General features: G+C 48.8%; 1 long non-coding RNA gene across 1 annotated transcript; it reads right to left on the bottom strand.

Annotated features, from left to right (window-relative positions):
• Window positions 1-10238: 10238 nt before the first annotated feature.
• LOC119314641 lies at window positions 10239-11217 on the bottom strand. The gene is made up of 3 exons (XR_005152401.1): window positions 10824-11217; window positions 10608-10714; window positions 10239-10514 (listed from the first exon to the last, which is right to left on the bottom strand). It is a non-coding gene; the product is annotated as an uncharacterized LOC119314641 (long non-coding RNA).
• Between the last annotated feature and the right edge of the window lie 1674 nt (window positions 11218-12891).

The following is a 12891-nucleotide window of genomic DNA, read 5'->3' as shown; positions in this document are numbered from 1 at the left end:
CTTCTTCTCCTCTAGATCCGCAGCAGGGAGCTCGAGGAGGGAGAGGCGCCCCTCCTCAGCTCTTGCGCACGTTGTTGCTTTGTTGAACAGCTACAAAGTCGTGCACAGCTCCTCATGGATGGCGAGCTCCTCCTTCATCTTGATGTCGTGGACGCCGTTGGAAAACGCTGAGATGATGGCCTCATCAGTCACCTTGGGGATCTTCATGCGCACGTTGTTGAAGCGCTGGATGTACTTTTGCAGGGTCTCTCCCGGCTGTTGCTTGATGTGGCGCAGGTCACCCGCGGCCGGGAGACAGTCGCGAGTGCCCTAGAATTTGGCGACGAAGCGGTCGCGCATCTCATCCCAGGAGGATATCGAGCCTGGGGTAGGTTCAGGAGCCATGAGCGAGCGCCGTCCTTGAGAGCCATGGGAAACTAGTTCGCCATGACCTTTTCGTCGCCGTTGGCCGCCTCGATGCTCAGCTCCTAGAGCTGAAAGAACTCCACATGTTTGGGGGTGCCGTCGTAGCGAGGAGGCAGATCCGGCTTGAACTTGCCTGGCCAGACGACGCTACACAGCTCGAGAGTGAAGGCGCGGAAGCCTGCTGTGGCCACCGGGGCCCATCATGGAGGTAGAACTTGATCTTGGTGCCCTTGCGCCGCCACGGCAAGTGGCGCATGGCCCTACCACAACAAGCGATCCTGACATGGTGGTGCTGGGAGCGGTGGAGCATTTTCTTGTGGATGGGGGATCTCTTGGCAGCTTCTTTCCTCGTGCACGGGCACACGGCGCGGTGGATCATGCGCGAGGATGCCGTCTTGACACGGAGGAGGCAGAGGCGCTCCATGAGCTGCGCACCTTGGCGCGAGGGATCCCACAACGGCCAAATTCGAAGGGAGACAACTAGTACGAGTTATCCTGACAAAAGTAGTCTTCGCCTGCCAAAGGCTCTGGTGGTGACGCCGTCTTGGGCTCCACGGTGACCTTCGTCCTGCCATCCTGCTGGTCCTTGTCTTGTTGCACCGATATGGAAACCTTAGTCTGATGCCTCAGGACTCCTCGCCTGCGCTTTCCTCTTTAGCACGAAAGAGGAAATGAGGACACTACGCGCGCTGGCGCCCGCCTGGCTCTGGTCATCATGGCTTGCGTGACAGGAACCGCGCGAGGTGTCCCTTGCCTTGATCTCTCCGCCCCTCGTGAGCCAGCCTAGTGAGGCTTGCCCCTAAGGAAGTCTTGCATCGTCTGCCTTGCAAGGCTTGGCCCCTCGCGAGGGTCTTGAGTGTTTGCTGGTGAAGATGGGTCGTACAGGGCCGCTGGTGGAGCCACGCCGCAGGCCGCGAACGCTGAAAGTTTCTTCCACTGTGTTCACTGTAGAGATCAGAATTACTTATCGCACTCGAGTGTCCAACATCACCCTTCTGTATAACTTTGACCTCATCACCCACAGGTAAACTTATGATCGAAGTCATTCCACACACTTCATTTTTACAAAGCTTTTTGCCAATAAACGCCCACGATTTGTCCCTCTTCTAGCCGACGCGTGGCCAAACAAGCCAGGCGGGAAGCTTGCACGGTAAACAGTGCGGTAGCTCGGAAACAGGCTCACCGACGATACATTTGGCACCTCTTCGAGCCAACGCGTGCGGGGCGATGTTGTCAAGCGTGCACTAGAATCCTCTGCTATGAATGTCGTGATAAGACGTGACGATTATAGGCCGGCCGGCCCCCATTTATTACAGCGGCCATTTAACCCTTGTGTCTCTTCAACCTTTCGATCACGGCCCACCATTGCAAGAAGCACAGCCACAACGAGAAATTCTTAGAGGGTATCCTGCACGGCTCCAATGGCGCTCCGAGCAGCTGCCGACGACGAGCAGCAGTTCACCATGGGTGCAGTGGTGGACACCCACAGAAGGTTCATGGACCTCTCGGTGGTGTACACCAACGACCCGGTTTGGGTGGAGCACTCCATCCACATAATGGAGTTGTTGCTTGCCGTGGAGAAGTACAAGGTGGTCAGGTTCGACCTCGAGTACACCCACGCTCGTGCCAGGTCTCGTCCCAAGGTTATCGTCACCTAGATGTGTGTGTGCCACCACGTCCTTGTCTACCACTACTGCCTGGCCACAAGGCCTTGCGAGCGTTTCGCCAGGTTTGTCGAAAGCCCCCACTGCATGTTCGCTACGGTGGACATCACCAACGATGTAAAGGCGCTCGATAATTCGGGCATCGCCTGCCAGAATCTTGTCGATATCCAGGGCTAATACAAAATCTGGGGCAGCAAGGAGCATGGACTCACTGGTTCACCTCACCGAGGCCATCATCGACCCCTACTATCGAGACATGAAGGACTCGTGCAACAAGGATAAGCGTGCCAGGCACTGGGCTTGGATGGAGAAACTCAAAAAATCTCACGTCTTGTACGTGGCCAAGGAGGCGTACATGATCTACGACATGTACAGGCGGATCGTTGACATGAGGAAGTGCCTCCTTCCCAAAAACGGCCAGGGATCAAGTCGGAAGCAGAGCAATGGCAAGCATCATTGCAACAATAAGTAGATGATTAGATCCTCGTTTCTCCTACTTTAGTATGCATGTAATTTCTTGCTTTGGTGTGTGGAAATTTTATGTGTGTAGTCACTTGTGTAATTGTATGCTTAATTTGCTTATGCAATGTTGTATTTTTAAGTATATATGTTGATGCTCTGTAGCAAAAGCGTAGATGTTGTGCGGACAAAAAAAATCACATCGCACACGGACTAAACAATGTAACCCGTCGGTGATGTTTTCATCAATCACTCACAATTGTATACCAGCAATCGTTTGCTCACAACACACACGGCTTGTTAGCAGTAATCGCCTGTGTTGTTATTGGTCTTTGCAGACGTTTGCGATTACACACCTGTTTGCCTCGTATCACACACATATTGTTCATTTGAACCGTTTCTGCTCTCATGTCTCACGCAAACAGTTCATCCTAGCGAACCACATGCCCTATATCGCACACACCTTTGATCTGGCTGACAGTTTCTTTTGTGTTGCCTAATCACAAATAGTTCATCCGAGTGAACCGTATGCTGCACATCACACACACCTTCATCTGGTTGCCCGTTTCTTTTGTTCCTCCTCATCACAAACAGTTAATTGAGCTGAACTGTATGCCTTGCATCGCACATGCAACTAAAATCTGAACCGTGTTTGATGCATCCTCCATCGCAAACATTTTGCACCTTTTTTGACGGGTTTTTTACACCACCATTTGCGATTATGGCATCACACATAGTTTCGTCGAAGGGTCTCTGATCGTAGTGACGCGTTAGCAGCAACCTGCAGTAGTGAAGTGGATCGAAGCAACGCCGATCAAGAAGCTGGACGGGCCAATAGCCATCCGGTTCGTCAAAGATATCACAGTGCGCTACGGCATGTCGAACAGCACCATCACGGACAACGGCACCAACTTCGCCAAGGGCGCGCTCGTGCAATACTGCTCCGTCTCCAGCATCCGCCACGACCTGGCTTCTGTGGCACACCCGCAGTCCAATGGCCAGGTCAAGTGGGCCAACGGTCTCATCCTATCCGGCATCAAGTCGCGACTCGTCAAGCCGCTCGTCCGCTCGCCCGGCAGCTGACTCGACGTGTTGCCATCCATCCTCTGGAGTCTCCGCACCACGCCAAACCGGTCGACCATGTTCACCCCATTCTTCCTCGTCTACGGAGCCAAAGCCGTCATCTCGACTAACATCGAGTTCGACTCGCCATGCGTCGTGGTGTACACCGAAGCCAAAGCCAAAGAAGCCCGCGAGGACGGTGTCGACCTGCTCGAAGAAGCATGCCTCTTGGCACTCAGCCAGTCAGCCATCTACCAGCAAGGCCTGAGGAACTACCACAGCAAGAAGATAAAGCCCCTCGCGGAACCTCGTCCTCCGACTCGTCCAGCAGCAAGTCGGCTAGCACAAGCTGTCCTCCCTATGGGAGGTCCCCTTCATCATCACCAAAGCCTTGTGCAACCTCATCGACGCCCGCAAGTCAAACAAGCGCAAGAGAGACACCACCGGCGAAGAAACAACCCGGGCGTGGAATGCAGAACTCCTCCGCCCATTTTACAGTTAGCCGTGTACACGTATGTATTACTGCCTTTTGTAATCATACGAAAACTATGGAGTCCCCAAACGACAATCAAGGGCTGCCCTTTCTGACCAAGCTATTGTGTCTCCCGCATTCATGCATTTTTTTATTAAAACCAACCCCACCACCGACTTGACTTGCTCGACCCGGGGGCTCGGGGACTGGCTGGCTTGGACACCACCCGCCGCCCTCCTTACTGCTTCCTGACGCGTTGAGGTCGCCGCGTTCCTCCACTTCGCCCTAGGCCACAGAACCGGCTTCGGTTGTCGGCTAGCAAGAAAAATGGGCCAAAGCACCAGCACGTTATGAGTACTAAGTCAAGGGCCTCCGGATTGCCCAATCCGGCCCCGACACTTCAAATTGCCGCACGACCAGCTGCTCGCCAAACCGGCTTCACCGGATTGCCGCCAGCCGGCCCTGTGCGTGTTTCGCTCGCGCTCAGTGTTTCAAAAAAGCCTAACTACCCCGCACTCCTCTCAAAGGTCGAACTCCTTGTCACGGACCGGAGCCTCGTCCGTTAGACCCGCGGGGGGGGGGAGGCCCAAGAGGGGAAGATTGCAAGAAAATGGCTCAAAACACGAAAAGCAAAGGCGCAAACACCCACAAAATTTATACATCACAAATTTAAACAGGCCCAAGGCCAGAGTTCATTACACCTAAACACCCCAAGTGGGTGGGTGGACCTTCTACCTAACAGAAATTTCTAAGCTAAACATGGTAGCCTGAGGCATCCCCAGTGCCAGGTCGCGCAGCTACCGGCTCCTCCTCGGTGGCCTCCGGGTTTGCCGAGGTGTCGGCGTCCTCATCTCTGGCATCGTCATTGTCGTAGACACCCGTCTCCTCGGAGCTGCCCTCCGGGTCGTTCAGAAGCAGGTCGTAGTCGTTAGCAGGCACGACTCCGCCATCTTTCGTCCGCTTTGGCTGGAACTCATCGTGAATGGCGAACCCGGCAATGTAGCTGGCCCGGGCTGCAATCCGTTCGGCCTCCACCCGCAGCTGGTTCTCCGCGCCGGCTTGCTGGCCCATCAGCGCGTCCAGCGATAGATCTGGATGCCAAGATATCGCAAACCTGAGCGCCATCTCAGCGCCGGCATGGGCGGCAGAAACACGCCACTCGTGGAGCCGACCCAGGCCCGACTCCAACCACCGCACCAACCGCGTGAAGCTGTTCAGTGCAACGGAGCCCGGCTAGAGGGCCGCCGTCATAGCCGCGCTGGCCTTAGAGAGCTGCCCCATTTTCTCTCCCAAGACTCCCAGACGAGCTTCGACGGTGGTCGCGATCTCCCGGAAGGTCCAAGCCACATGTGCGTCAGTCCCGGAGCCCACAACTCCCTCCGGGTCTTGCTGAAAGCGGACGGCCTTCTCCTCCAGCTGGCACGTCTCCAGGAAGGCCCCTATCAAAAAGAAGATCAAGTCAAATCAACCAAGGGGAAAAAGCCGGCAACCCAACCCGGTAGAACCAAAGGAAAGCACTTACTGGAGAAGGACTCTTCCAGGTGCTGCACTTCGAGCAACGTACCACGCCGTTCCCTAGCAATGGTGCGGTCACGCTCCTGGAGTGTCTTCTCCAAGTCGGCGACCTTGGCAAGGGTCGTCTTCAACTGGCGTCCTTGGCCTCGGCCGCATTCTCGGCCTCCTTGAGGCGATGGATTTCCGCCTGACGGGCCTCCTCCGCTGTGGCCTCCAGCACCTTCAAGCGCTCCAGCTCGGCCTGCAGCTGGACGTTGTCGTCGGCCAGCTTGCCGCATTGCTGATCGGCCTCTACAAGGCCCGACTACGCCTCCATAGCCTTGGCAGCCTCCGCCTTGAGGCGCTCCACCTCGGCCTCACGACGGCTCTTGTCACCCGCCAGCCGCTCCCGCAGCCGGCTGGCCTCCTCAAGAGCCTGTCGGGCTCCCGTCACCTCCTCCTTCGCCACCATCACCTCGGCCCCAAGACGGCCGGTGTCGGTGACAAGCCGGTCGTAATGGAAGCCGGCTCAAATCAGTCGGGTCTTCCAAGAAAACACCTCGGCTGTAAAAGAAAGACTCGGAAACAAAGAATCACTTTAAGATTTGACCAAACTGCTACGCAGTTGGCCCGAATCTCGGGGGCTACACCAGTGGGTGCGCTAGCGCGCCCCCACTAAAAAGAGCATGCAATAAAAATACCTACGGCGGCGCGCAGCTCCTCCTCCTTGGCGGCAGGCCGCTCTTTGAGCTGCCGGTGCTTCTCAAGAAGCCAATTAAAGACGCTGGCCCGGAAGGAGTCCAGTTGCTGCAAGGAGCAACGATCAGCACGAGACAACGGTTGAAGATTCGACCCAACTGCTACGCAGTTGGCCCGAATCTCGGGGGCTACACCTAGTGTGTGTGCTAGCGCCCCCACCCAGAAGAAGCAATGAAAAGAAAAACAGTAGACAAGGGAGAACTTGCAAACACGGCGCGCTCCAGCTCCCGTGTCTGCTCCACCTCGGCCTGGGCGAAGGCCTGGATCCGGTCCATCCACCCCCGCAGGCGCCGGCTCATAGCGGCCATCGCCGCCTCCTCCTGGGTCAGGGGCTCAAACAAGACCTCGCTGGTCCCGCCCCGAGTCGGCTGCGACCCGGCGGCTTGGCGACCCCCTTGCCTGGGCACCAGGGCGTACTCTCCGCTGACCACCTCTCTCGCAGCCGGTGCCTTCTCCAGCGCCCTCTCCAGTGTCTTCTCCAACACCCTCACTAGCTCGACCACTACTAGGAAAAGGCCTACTAGTGGCGCACCTGTTTTGCCTACTAATGGCGCACTACAGGTGTGCCACTAGCACCAAGCCATTAGAACCTTTTACTAATGGCGCACCACTAGTGCGCCATTAGTATCTGGTATACTAATGGCGCACCACAGGTGTGCCATTAGTATCCCATAGGTGCGCCATTAGTATCTGGTATACTAATGGCGCACCTCATGGAAGTGCGCCATTAGTAACAATTGTTTTAAAAAAAATCTCTTTTTCTTAATCTCAGGTCACTATTTCACATATGAGATATCCAACACATACAACAAGCATCCATATAACAATCATATCCAACACACCAGTTTCATCATATATACATACATAGCCAACACATAGTTCCATCGTTACATATTACAAAAGTTTCACATTGTTCATCCAACACCGTTATCCATCAATTCACAAAAGTTTCACATTGATACAAAATAAAAACACAAATGGAAAAGAAGCACTCCATCCATGCAAGCTTCCGTGAATTAAATCAAATCTGCAAAATGATAAACAAGAAGTTAGAAGAAGAAGAAGAAGAAGAAGAAGAGAAGAAGAAGAAGAAGAAGAAGAAGAAGAAGAAGAAGAAGAAGAAGAAGAAGAAGAAGAAGAAGAAGAAGACTAGAAGAATACTAGAAGAAGAAGAACACTAGAAGAAGAATAAGAAGAATAATAGGAAGACTATAAGCTTATTATGTAAACTTGATCATTTTGTGCTAACATAAGTAATTTTGGAGCTAACCTATAGGAAACTAAGCATATAAGCTCTCTAAGTTAGCATATTAGAGCCAACTTAGGTAAAATGAAGCTAACCTATGTCATTTTGGAAAAAGAAGAAGAATAAGAAGAATAAGAAGAAGACTATAAGCTTATTATGTAAACTTGATCGTTTTGTGCTAACATAAGTAATTTTTGAGCTAACCTATAGGAAACTAAGCATATAAGCTCTAAGTTAGCATATTAGAGCCAACTTAGGTAAAATGAAGCTAACCTATATCATTTTGGAAAAGAAGAAGAATAAGAAGAAGACTATAAGCTTATTATGTAAACTTGATCATTTTGTGCTAACATAAGTTATTTTGGAGCTAACCAATAGGAAACTAAGCACATAAGCTCTAAGTTAGCATATTAGAGCCAACTTAGGTCAAATGAAACTAACATATGTCATTTTGGAAAAGAAGAAGAATAAGAAGAAGACTATAAGCTTATTATGTAAACTTGATCATTTTGTGCTAACATAAGTAATTTTGGAGCTAACCTATAGGAAACTAAACATATTAGAGATAACATAGGTAACTAAGTATATATATATATATATATATCATTTTGGAGATCTGACATACCTGACATAGTTCAGTTCTCATTGTTCTTCTCCTTCTCCTTCCTCAGCCTGATGCGCCAAGAGCGGCGAGGCGGTGGAGGCAGCTGTGGGATGTAGTCTTCTACCATAACTAGTAGAAGGCCCGTGCGTTGCCACGGGCTTTTAAATATTTTTACCGTGTGCATATATAAACATAATGCATATCAAGTTTTACGTGTAAACATAATTGAAATCCATATCACACAAAATATTCTTCGATACAAAATGTAATTCGATAATGTATACATAGAAAGACACGCGATGCACAAAATAAAGAAAGTGGTACAGAAACATAGTACTCTTTATTGTGCACTATATTACACAAGGTAGATAGCACCCTACATGACTTTTATGCTTAAGACCAATCATCTCACGAAGCATTTCCATTGTTATTAACCATTAATTAAAGACAACAGATGGAGCATTTTGTTACCTTTAAACAAATATTCCAAGATGCTGCAACCAGAACCTTAATACATTATGGAATTTCCTAACAAATATTACATAGACCCAAATATACAGCACAACATCCAATAAAAAATCATTATAACACACCATCTAACTTAAAAGTCTGGCATATGAAAATTTAGACCTCCGATAGAAAACGCTGAATTTCAGCAGGAAATATCAAATACATGCTTCCCTGTCCGATGTATAAATATGTGTAATTCTCAATTGATGCACTTTTGAAATCTTCTAACTCACATAACACCATAATTACAGTGATTGTGCAACATATTTTTTAGAAAGCATGCATAAGCCTTTGAGTATAAACACAACTTTTGGTAGGGAGTCAATAACACCCCTAGGTAGCCAAGCCTTTGAGTATAAACACAACTTTTGGTAGGGAGTCAATAACACCCCTAGGTAGCCAAGCCTTTGAGTATAAACAAAAATGATTTCTCAAGCTTTCTTTTGCTTCATGGAGCTGTAATTATTGCTAACAGAAACAAAATAGAAATCACATGATAAAAAAGAAACAACGCAATAGGAGAAAATGAGGCATACTACGTGGCCATGTCGCTAACCTGGCCATCACAACCTCCGAGACCAAGGGGCGAGGAGGTGGCGGCATCAGCTCCAATGAACCTATGACACCAAAATGATTATGTTTGCCGTCCTCGATTGTCGGCATCATCGACTCAGTGGTCGGTCCCCTTGTATCTTCTTCCCCATGGATCGGGATTGATTCGACATAGGATCAGAACAACAAACAAAATCAAAAGTCACAAAGAATTATAGCCTAGTAATGCTCAGTCAGCCAAATTAAGAAATATCGGTAACACATGCATATCTATTAATGATATTAGTGAACAATGCAAAAAGCAAAGGATTCCATTTGTCGCAATTAGTACACACGACAACTACTTCATAAGTTCATATGACCAATCAGTTAGACCACATGGTTAAATTCATTCATAGATGAACAATAGATGAACAACTAACAAAAGTCGAGAAGGATCCTTACAAAAACAATGATTGGTCAGAAATTTGGAAGGAGGGAGGGTCTATTATTAACGCTAGTGAAGGTGCATGTCATGCCAACTCTACAAAGTTAATTCCATTTACAAAAATCACATCGGAAAAGTATTGTGCATTCATGTTCTAGTCTTAATATCCCTTAGGTAATCTTGTTTTCAGCTGAACGACGATCATGTCAAGCTAAACGAAGAGGACGCCGACAGGGCCACATTGTTCCCTGCCCACCACCGCCCACTTCCACACGCCACCATCCATGTTCACCGCCTGGATGCCGGCCCCAGCTCTCAAGGCCCTAGAACCGGTGCGCCCACGGGTCGCCGTGTTGGGTATGTACCCGCCGCCACCGCGTTGGACCTTCTCGTCCTACAATGCAATAGTCATTGCCTTAGTTGTCTACATCAGACATCTGAAATGAAACAAAAGTCAAATGCTACTAATTAGACGTAATACATCAAAATGTCAAACAGAGTCAACACTTTAATTATGCTTCATAGGATAAGAATCAAACATACATAGTTAAACCAAATACTTAACAAAGTGTCAACAACATTTCACAGATTTTTTCAGAATTTTTGAAGCACTAACCTGGCTTGGCTCAATGCCAATGTGGTTCAGCATATCAATGCATAGATGTAGGAATCATCCTTGTACTCTGCACAAACAAGGGAAAACATGAGCTTTCATGTTTCCGTGTATTATAGTTGAGCAGAAGCGATACATGGACAGTAGTATGAATGTACAACAGTGGGAAAGTTGAGGTTCCCTGGGCTGAATGTCGATGAAAGGTGCCTCCCATTTGCCCTTGTAGTCCAGGTTCCTAATTATCTGACTACACAAATATCCCATGTCAGAAGTTGCAATGCCAATGCACACTGCTGTTTGTCTACAATTTGACTATCTAATCTTACTCTAGCAGAAGTACCTTTTGCATCCATGGTCTCTTGCACCGGGGTACGTACCAAACTCCTAACTTCTTACAACTGATGATATTGTTAGGCGATGGAATTTGGAGTAACTTCTTGCTGACAACTGATGATATTGTTGGGCATTGAATTAATTGAACCACCCAAACTACTTTCAATCCTTTCTTGAAAGACAAATCAAGGAGACCACGAGATAGAAAAAGAGAGAAACTTACCATTAAGATAGAGGACAAGTCAGGCAGTCTTGCACATGGTGTTGGTAGGCAGCACTGCCGTGGTCGGGACAGTTCGCGCCCCAAATCCATATCCTCCATTTTTGCAAGATTCTGTACACCACATCTTTCTTACTAAAGTGGGAGAAACCATAAATCGACTATCAATCATCATTAAGTGTAGAATATGGTCATTAAAATTCATTAAAATCATTGCACATCGCTTGCTTGATTCTCCTCTATTAAATTAGCATTCATCACGGTGCCTTCTAAAGACAAGGCATGACAGAAACACAAAGCACAACCCAAGCACATTGGTTTATGTACCATACTCATTGTAAAAAATTAGAAGCTTCTGTAAGATGTGACACTGTTTACATGTTTGGAGTGAATTGCATCCTCGTACAAAGGATAGAAGAACTGAATGCTTATGTACTTATAAAATACAAAAGTGAAAAGGGTAATTAAATCATGTTGGGTTAAAAACCTTACGTTCCCATGGTTCTTTCTCAGATCAAAGAACTCAAAGTATCAACAGTGGATATTGGAGCCAGGAGAAGAAACGACGTGACACCCACATCCTTAATGGACAACCTCATCTCCATGCCCAGGACGATCTGAAGCCTCCCTCAATAATTCGACACCTGCACGATGACCGACCGTCAGATCACAACACTCGGCTTGGGCAACGAATTCGAGGGATTTCTAGACCAAGCGTTGAGAGTACCTAGGGGTCACCTTGATTTTTGTACACGACAAAGAGGAGTGCGGGAGGCGAGCCCCAACCCAACGAGACCATGATGCCTTGAGAGAAAGCTAGGGGAGGCGATGGTGAAGCACGACATCATGGCGCACGTGCCCTACGTCTCAACGCTACAGTCGAGCGTCGCCATGTAGCCGCACAACAGCTTGCACTCCATGAGTTACATACTATTTTCGCTCACACGACGAACGCCATCCGCCCGTCACTGAGACCCATCCTCTCAACCCTGCTGCTCCACGATCACGTGACGCCGTGTTACTTAATGCAGAAACATAGGAGGCGGGCATCGTAAGGTAAAAAGTCCGGTTTGGACGGGATGAAAGACGAACCAAAATAAAGCAAAATTGGACAGGGAAGGGGGTGGATGAGGAGGTGAACATACAACAAGGTCGGGGTGGCTGTGGCCGAAGCATGAGGCTCGGCCTCCTCGCCGATGACCAGATCCGCCGTCCAAGATGATGAGGTCATCAGCCCCGTGACCTGGATCCCGCCAACAGGGTGATGTAGAGGAGAGGTGCGGCGGCGTCCTACGGGTGAGGACGGCGGGGGAGGTGAGGGAGCACCTGAGCGCGGTGGTGTGGCTGCGTCCCTAGGGAAGACGAACGGCGAGCGGCCCGAGGCGGGAGGCGGCGAGGGGGAGAGAAGAGTCGTGCGGTGCGGGGTGAAAGCCCGACTCGCTCGGTTTGTAGCAGGGTACTGCTATAATCGAAACATTTCCTTTGATGTAATTTGACTACGTATGGAAAGATTAATCAGTGATTGACCGACTTATGGTAAGTTAATTAATTTAGATTTGATTTTTAAATATTGATTAGAGATTAACCGTGATTGATTCTCTCCCATAAAGACATTACTAAATAATTTGTGTCCACATGGAAAGTTCTGATCCGTTTGGCTTTCGGTACATGGGATGGTGGAAGGAAAGACGAAAATAAACCGGACGAAAATAAATCAGACGAATAATAACAATGGACGCAATCCTAGCAACTGCTCCATTAAGAGTAGAGATAATGCCTCAGGATGAGGAGGTCACGATTAGGGTATGGCAAGAAGAACTTTTTTGGAAAGCTTTGATTTTGGTGATAATTACCATATTCGAAATTTCCTTAGTTATAGCCTTACCATACATGGATTGATTTATTACTATAATTATCATATTTGAGATTTCTAAGTTTATAGCCTTACCATACGTGGATTAATTGTGATTGATTACCATAAATACGTTGGGTATTGTCGGCCAGACGAGAAAGAGAAAAACCGGTGGGAGGGGGGTGGTGGGAGGTGGGACGAAGAAAAACCGGTTGAAAA

The sequence above is a fragment of the Triticum dicoccoides genome, chromosome 6A (assembly GCF_002162155.2).
Source record: "Triticum dicoccoides isolate Atlit2015 ecotype Zavitan chromosome 6A, WEW_v2.0, whole genome shotgun sequence".
Lineage (NCBI taxonomy): Eukaryota > Viridiplantae > Streptophyta > Magnoliopsida > Poales > Poaceae > Triticum > Triticum dicoccoides.
Note: the sequence above shows the minus strand (reverse complement) of the source record. Positions and strands in the feature narration are given on the sequence as shown.